Source organism: Symphalangus syndactylus, chromosome 18 (assembly GCF_028878055.3).
Source record: "Symphalangus syndactylus isolate Jambi chromosome 18, NHGRI_mSymSyn1-v2.1_pri, whole genome shotgun sequence".
In the NCBI taxonomy this organism is placed as follows: domain Eukaryota; kingdom Metazoa; phylum Chordata; class Mammalia; order Primates; family Hylobatidae; genus Symphalangus; species Symphalangus syndactylus.
In genome coordinates this window covers 66,105,837-66,114,180 of record NC_072440.2, presented here as the reverse complement: position 1 = coordinate 66,114,180, position 8,344 = coordinate 66,105,837, and the positions used below count along the sequence as shown (strand labels likewise).

The window sequence follows — 8,344 nt, the reverse complement described above, 5'->3', positions numbered from 1 at the left end:
CCGCCTACATTCCTTCACTGCGCAGGCGCAGCTGTCCCCCACCACCACCCCCTCCCGTTACCCCATCTCCGGCTCGCGTCCGTCGCGGCACTGGGTCGCGCAGGCGCCCTGCAACTTGGCCGGTCAAGAAAAAACAAAGTAGCCGGCCAGCCAGTGCGCATGCGTCAGGTCTTGGGCTGGAGCCTGGCAAGGCGGATCCCTTCAGAGGTCCCACTGGGCCCACCGGAATGATGCTCAGAGTCCGCTAGTCCCAGAGGTTCTCCTCAACGTGTTTACCGTGTGCCAAGGACTGTGCTATGCATGAGCCCGACAGTGGTGAGGATCGCTTCTCGGCCTTTTGGCTAAGATCAAGTGCAGACAGTGGTGAGGAAAACACAAAGCCCTGTCCTCCTGGCACTCCCGGTACATAAGGGAACAGACAAAAAAATAAGTGAGCAACATATATATATATATATATATATATATATATATACACACACACACATATATACATATCTATGTATGTATATATATAATATTAAAGAAATTCTGGTGGAGTTCGAGTTCCATCGGCCCCCATCCGGGCCACCCTGCCGCCTTAGTGGCTGCTCCTCCCCAGAACGCTGATGCCTAAGAAGAACCGGATTGACATTTATGAACTCCTTTTTAAAGAGGAAGTCACGGTGGTCAAGAAGGATGTCCACATGCCTAAGCACCTGGAGCTAGCAGACAAGAATGTGCCCGGCCGGGTGAGGTGGCTTACGCCTGTAATCCCAGCACTTTGGGAGGCCGAGGCGGGCGGATCACGAGGTCAGGAGTTCAAGACCAGCCTGGCCAAGATGGTGAAACCCCGTGTCTACTAAAAATACAAAAATATTAGCCGGGCACAGTGGCAGACACCAGTAATCCCAGCTAGTCGGGAGGCCGAGCAGGAGAATTGCTTGAACCCAGGGGGCGGAGGTTGCAGTGAGCCGAGGTCGCGCCCCTGCACTCCAGCCTGGGCGACAGAGTGAGACTCGGCTCAAAAAAAAAAAAAAAAGAATGTGCCCAACCTTCACGTCATGTGGTCCCGAGGCTACTACGTGAAGGAACAGTTTGCCTGGAGACATTTCTACTGGTACCTTACCAATGAGGGTATCCAGTATTCCGTGATTACCTTCATCTGCCCCTGGAGATTGTGCCTGTCACCCTACGCCGCAGCCGTCCAGGGACTGGCAGGCTTGGGTCTAAAGTTCTGGAGGGTGAGCGACCTGCAAGACTCACAAGAGGGGAGGCCGACAGAGATACCTACAGAGGGAGTGCTCTGCCCCCGGTGCCGACAACAAAGCCGAGGCTGGGGCTGGGTCAGCAACCGAATTCCAGTTTAGAGGCGGATTTGGTCGTGGACGCCGTCAGCCACCTCAGTAAAACTGGAGAGGATTATTTTGCATTGAATAAACTTACAGCCAAAAAGACTTAAAAAAAAAAAAAAGAAAAAAATTGTATTATGTCGCAAATGAACCTGTTGCAATGTGATCATACAGGTTTTTTCCTTAGAGAGTTTGTACTATTTTAATAGTTTTTTCTTTTATTACATCATCTTAGTTTCCTAGGAAAACCCCAACTTGGTCGTGATACATGTTTAATCCATTGGTGGATTATTTGCTAATATTTTATTTAGCATTTTTGCATATATGTCCGTAAGAAATTAGTCTATACTTTTGCCTCCTTGTACTATTTATGTCTGGTTTGGTTTTAAGCCTATACTAAATTCACAGTGAGTTGGGGAGAATTCCATTTGCTTCTTTTTCTGAAAGATTGTGTAGGCTGGGCACTGTGACTTAGGCTTGTAAAACTAGCACTTGGGGAGGCCGAGGCGGGTGGACTACCTGAGGTCGGGAGTTCAAGAACAGCCTGACCAGCATGGTGAAATCCCATCTCTATTAAAATACAAAAAATTAGCCGGGCGCACCTGTAATCCCAGCTACTCTGGAGGCTGAGGCAGGAGAATCGCTTGAACCTGGGAGGCGGAGGTTGCACTGAGCGGAGATCACGCCACTGCACTCCAATCTGGGCTACAAAGCAAGACTTCCCTCAAAAATAAATTAATTAATTAATTTTAAAAAATTATGTAGAAGATAAAAACTTTATATTCTTTTTAATGTTTGCTGTCTATAAAATCATCTGGGCCAGGTGCTTTTCTTTGGTTTTGTCTTTTTGTGAGATTTTTGAGGGGATGGGATACAGATTTTAAAATAAACATTCAATTCCTTTAATGGTTCTAGATCTAGACAAACTTTTCTGTTTCTCCCTACTTCATTTTTATGCAGTTATATTTTTCTTTTGAGACAGAATTTCTCTGTTGCAGTCACGTGATCTTGGCTCACTGCAACCTCCGCCTCCCAGGTTCAAGTGATTCTCCCACCTCAGCCTCCCGCATAGCTGGGGTTACAAGCATGTGCCACCACGCCCAGCTAATTTTTGTATTTTTAGTAGAGTTGGGGTTTTACTAGGTTGGCCAGGCTGGTCTCGAACTCCTGAGGTCAGGTGATCTGCCAACCTCAGCCTCCCAAAGTGCTGGGATTACAAGTATTAGCCACCCCACCTGGCCTGAAGTTATATTTTTCTATAAAACTGCCTGTTTTGATATTTTAAAAAAAATCACTGGCATAATGTGGTTTATGTAATGTCCTTATGATTTTTGTCTTAATATTATTTATTTATTTATTTTATATATTTATGTAGAGATTGAGTCTTGCTCTATTGCCCAGGCTGGAGTGCAGTGGCCTGATCTTGGCTCACTGTGACCTCCACCGCTCAGGTTCAAGCAATTCTCATGCCTCAGCCTCCTGAGTAGCTGGGATTATAGGCACCCACCACCACCCCCAGCTATTTTTATGTGTGGTTTTTTGTTGTTGTTGTTGTTTCTTTTTGTGAGAAAGTTTCGCTGTTGTTGCCCAGGCTGGAGTACAATGGCACAACCTCAGCTCAGCACAACCTTCATCTCCCAGGTTCAAGCAGTTCTCCTGCCTCAGCCTCCTGAGTTGCTGGGATTACAGGCATGCGCAACTACACAGGCTAATTTTATATTTTTAGTAGAGATGGGGTTTCTCCATGTTGGTCACGCTGTTCTCGAACTCCTGACCTCAGGTGATCCGCCCGCCTCAGCCTCCCAAAGTGCTGGGATTACAAGGGTGAGCCACGGCGCCTGGCCATTTTCGTATTTTTAGTAGAGACGGAGTTTCACCAAGTTGGCCACGCTGGTCTCAAACTCCTGACCTCAAGTGATCTGCCAGTCTCGGCCTCCCAAAGTGCTAGGATTACAGGCAAGAGCCACCGCACCCGGCCTAGCCACCATGCCTGGCCCATTTATTTCTAAATAGACAATACATTTGTATATTTCAAAATTCGGAAGGCACCATCTCAACCCCGTCCCTATTCCTGTAGTTTCTCAGATGCAACCAAATAGATTCAGTTTCTTGGTATCTTTCTAGAGGTAGTTTATGAATATAAACAAATATCCAAATAAACAAATATGTTCTTTTGCTTTTTTTTTTTTATACAAACTTTATTATACCTATTGATCTGTTCCTTTCTCTTTTTTTTTTATTATTTTATTTTATTTTTTGAGACAAGGTCTTGCTCTGTGGCCTAAGCTGGAGTATAGTTGTGCAATCTGGGCTCACTGCAGCCTTGACCTCCCAGGCTCAAGCGATCCTCCCACCTCAGCCTCCCGAATAGCTGGGACTACAGGGATATGCCACAAAGCCTGGCTAACTTTTTTTATGTGTTGTAAAGGCAGAGTTTCACCGTGTTGCTCAGGCTGGTCTCAAACTCTTGGCCTCCCGCGATCTGCACAGGTAGGCCTCCCAAAGTGCTGGGATTACAGGCATGAGCCACCACGCCCAGCCTCCACCTCTTACAGTGGACCTGATATTATAATGCCCACTTCCTATGATGAAAAGGAACTGAATGAGTGTGGAATCTCTAGGACCACGCTGGCATATAATGGGCCCTTGGGGTTTAGTTTAGTAGCAAATTAAAAGGTGCCCATTCCTCAAAACCTTCTATAAACATCTTTCAGGAAACTGCCATGGATAAATATCTGCAAATCAAAGCAAAACTTTAGGGACAAACTACATCAGTCTTCACCTGTGAATTTTGCATCTATGATGCAAATGACACCCCCTCTAAGGTGTTACCCTTCTGCAGTGCACTACCTGTGCAACTGTCCTCAGCAAAGATAATCTGCAGTAACTGAGTGGTGGCTGCCCCCCTTACAGAGGCATAAGTTCTCAACTTGCCACAGTCTGCACCATTCCACTTTGTGCTGTGCCTGGTCCATTTTACTCACTGATATTACCCAATCTCTGAAGGTGTTTAAGTTTGACCATTGACCTCTGATTTCATAGTGAACATCAGAGAGGTGAAAGGATTCACCCGAGATCACTCAGCAAGTGTGCAGTGTCAGCAAGTTAGCAGTAAGTTGAAACTAGGCTTTAAGGCTCTTGTCACTTCAGAGCAGTACTCTTACTGCCATGCAGCTACCTCTCTCACCAGGTGGTCCAAGGCATTTGGTTGTCTCTGGCTTTGGTGGTTGTGGGGAGGGGTGGATCAGAGATGCCCTGGGCCACGTTATGGCTCTAGGCCACATGCAAGCAAGCTGGAAACTGAATTGCCTCTGCAGCTGCAGAAGACTAATTTCTATATTGATATTTGGAAAAACTAACAGCTAGAAAACACCAAACTCATTCTCAAAAATACGATCATATTAAATGACGTTACATGCATCATTTATATATTGCTCGCAGCGCCAGCATCCTCAAATATGGTTTTAATTTTAGTAGATATCTTGCTAGGGGGAGCACATTTCTAAGTTATCCAGATATAGGGCCCTCTTTCCTTCTCTTTCTGTCCACATGCAACCAGATGCTTTGTGGAGTTAAAGTTGACATTTATTTAAATGCCACTTGGTGTCTGGTTTTTTCATCTTTAATTTAGGGTTTTCTATCTGGGATGTAAAAGAATCACTTGGAGGGATTTTTCAAAATACCAATGGACAGGCCACTATCCAGTCAATCAGAGGCAAAATCTCCTTGGATGGGACCTAGAAGTCTTTACAGTTTTCCAGCATTTTAATGAACATCCCTGATTAAGACACACCGGGTCTTAAGAATGTGGCATATGCATTATTCAAGTTCCTAGAGGCTCTCTAAAACAAACAAAAAAAAATCTGCTTTATTCTCTGCCTGGTGTTGATGCGTCAGTCTCTTTAGCCATTGGTCTGATCCTAGAAATTTACGGTCATAATTTGATGAGCAATGTTGGGAATGTCTTCTTCTTCTTCTTTTTTTTTTTTGGTTTTGAGACAGAGTCTCACTCTGTCGACCAGGCTGGAGTGTAGTGGTGCGATCTCCGCTCACTGCAACCTCCACCCCAATACTTTCATTTTTAAATATTATTTATGGCATCCAGATTTGCATAAGATGGACTGCGTCAATGGCCATGCCCTTTATAAATCAATATTCTTAAGTTCTGCAAATTCAGTTTCCTAAAGAGCCAGATCACATCCTACTCATCAGCAAGGCGGGTAGACATCATTTTCACAATCACTTCTAATTTTCCACCATTGTAAAAAAAAAATACGTAATCAATTTCTTATTGTAAAATAAACAATTTACTTTTCCAGGACCCACGGCCTCCCCGCTCCCTTTTTTTTTTTCAAACGACCTTGAACCCTTTGTCAGGAGTCAGTTGCCAAGAGAAGCGTGTTTGTTGGTTTCAGAGCAGTTCATGCAGACACAGATCACTTCCTCTGAGAATTCTTTTGCTTCCCCGGGATGGAATCTGGCTAGGCCCCTGACCTTGCTGGTCACATGGGCCGGGGCATCCATCAGTCATACCCTGGAGTCCTATCTGTGTCTAAACACCACGCCTCACCCCCAGCTGCACGGCAGCCACTTGCATAGCACTCTGGGAGGGCTCTGGGCATGAGCAGCGAGGACTCCATCAGCAGCTCCCCCAAATAAGCCCTGCTAATGAGGGTGGCTTGAGAAGCAGCTTTGATGTGCTCCTAAATCCAGTTGCAAAACAGAACTAAAGTTAAGGCCTCTGCACAGCACTGTGTTCTAACTTTGAAGTATTCTTACTCTAGTGTCCTGTGTGGTGGTATTGGAATTGTCCATTGCTAAGACTCAGAGGAGAAAAGCACTTAGCATCGCAGGACTTGGAGCACTGGTGCTGAGGCAACCCTTCATTCATTCGTCGGATGTGTGTTAAGGCCCAGGCCCAGGGCAGGGGTCGGGGATTCTCCTCTCACACAGTACGTGGGTGGCAGGACCAATACCGGGTCTGATCTCCCAGCTGGGGGCACAGGCTGCTAACCTCAGGCCTGGAATCTGTCAGATGCCCTTCCTGTGCTGACTTGACTTAGACAGGCCTCCAGACCTTCCCGCAAAGATCATGTGTGATTTGCAGGGGTTCTGGCCGCTTGAAAGGTTCCTGAGAAAGTACATGCAATGAGGACAGAGCTTGCAGAGGGAGGACAGGCATGCAGAAGGCTCTGTGTGCAGCCCCAGACCTGGGTACCTTCGTCACCATCCTCACCCCGCCTCCGGGTGTGCAGATAGGGAGCAGGTCTCCTGTGTTATGGCCCAAGCAGGGCTGTCAGGACACTGAGAACATTCCCTCCTCCCGCAGGAGAAAGAGGTCCAAGGTGCCCTATATCATGCGCCAGTGTGTGGAGGAGATCAAGCACTGAGGGATGGAAGAGGTGGGCATCTACCACGTGTCTGGAGTGGCCGCAGACATCCAGGCACTGAAGGCGGCCTTCAACGTCAGTGAGTGTTGGCCTGCGCAGGGTGGGATGGAGGTGTGGGCAGTGGTGTCCGCGATGAGATCTCAGAGTGCTCCATGGCCCAGGCATGTCACATCCTTCTCTCTGTCTTTTCTTCATTTACTGTGTTATTATTTTTAAAAAAGAGAAAACAAAAGTTGTACAAACAGCTTCTATAGAAGTCAGTTTTTACACCATCGTACCCACTCATGCCACTTGGTGGGGTGGACCAGGGGCTTCTGCGGGGCCTTGGCCTTCCTGCCTTGCGGGTGGACAGGAGGTGGAAGCCCAGGACTCAGTGCAGTCTGTCCACTGCCCTGTGTGAGGATGCGGCGGGCAGAGGGCACTGATGAAATTCAGCTCAGGCCGGGGCTGCAGCATCTCCGCCTCCATCTCACCAACCCTCACAGGCTTTGAAGGACCCGGACCTGCCTCAAATGCCAGGGAAGGGCACTGAAGCCCCAGAGGGTCCTTCCCAGTATCTTCAAAGCAACAGGATTTTGTGCCTGCAGACCCTTCTTTGCAGCACACACCACCCACCCTGACCAGGACCCCTAGAATGCCCAGCATCCCTGGGAGGGCTCTGTGGTAGTTTCAGCTCCCTCTGGGGGCCCAGAATGGACCTGGCCTGTGGTGAGGATGTAAACACCAATGGCCAATTGGGTCCAAAGGAAGACACAGGTTCGAACACTGAAACCAATCAGATTCTCCCATGGCCTTCCTGCTATCAGAAGACACTGGTGCAGGGGTGGTTGCTATGTACAGGGCAGAGCCACCCAATCCCCACGCAGGCACTGCATCCTGCCACACTGGCCTCCTCCTGGCCATCACATCGGGCCAAGCAGGGAAGAGGCATGGGAATGCCCACACACCCCCATCAACTCTGCAGACACAGAACCACGCACAGCTCTTGGGAGGAGTCAGATGAGCTGCTCAAAGCCTGGGAGGGACCCGCAGAGTGGTCCTTTGGTCCTCCTTTGAAGCTCTTGTTCTAGTTGCCATGACACTGGGACAGATCTACTACCTGCAGAGAGTCTTTGAAATTCAGAGGGTTATTTAAAAAGCCTCTTCCTGACCGGGCACGGTGGCTCACGCCTATGATCCCAGCGGATCACGAGGTCAGGAGTTCAAGACCAGCCTGACCAACATGGTGAAACCCCATCTCTACTAAAAATATAAAAATTAGCCGGGCATGGTGGCGGGCGCCTGTAATCCCAGCTACTCAGGAGGCTGAGGAAAGAGAATCGCTTGAACCTGGGAGGTGGAGGTTGCAGTGAGCCGAGTTCACGCCACTGCACTCCAGTTTAGGTGACAGAGTGAGACTGTCTCAAAAAAAAAAGCCTCTTCTTGATGATCCTAAATTCTGAATTCACTGTTTACCAAACACCTTGGTCATAGTAATATCATTAGTTTCTCCATTTTTATTTTCTGAACTATACATTCACAACTTATGTTTCTTTGTGATTAATAGATATTGGGATATTGGGGGGAAACACCTTTTTAGGAAAGTTTTGGTGAAAATTTGACAGTGGATTGGCATAATTTCATATT

General features: G+C 47.5%; 1 non-coding gene and 2 pseudogenes across 1 annotated transcript; all 3 read left to right on the top strand.

Moving 5' to 3' along the window:
• The first annotated feature begins 10 nt into the window (after positions 1 to 10).
• LOC129467580 (small ribosomal subunit protein eS10-like) lies at positions 11 to 1,505 on the top strand (annotated as a pseudogene).
• On the top strand, positions 322 to 516 carry LOC134731318 (U2 spliceosomal RNA). Its single transcript, XR_010117295.1, has one exon. It is a non-coding gene; the product is annotated as a U2 spliceosomal RNA (small nuclear RNA).
• Positions 1,506 to 6,508: 5,003 nt separating the features above from the next.
• LOC129467529 (uncharacterized) lies at positions 6,509 to 7,281 on the top strand (annotated as a pseudogene).
• Positions 7,282 to 8,344: the final 1,063 nt, after the last annotated feature.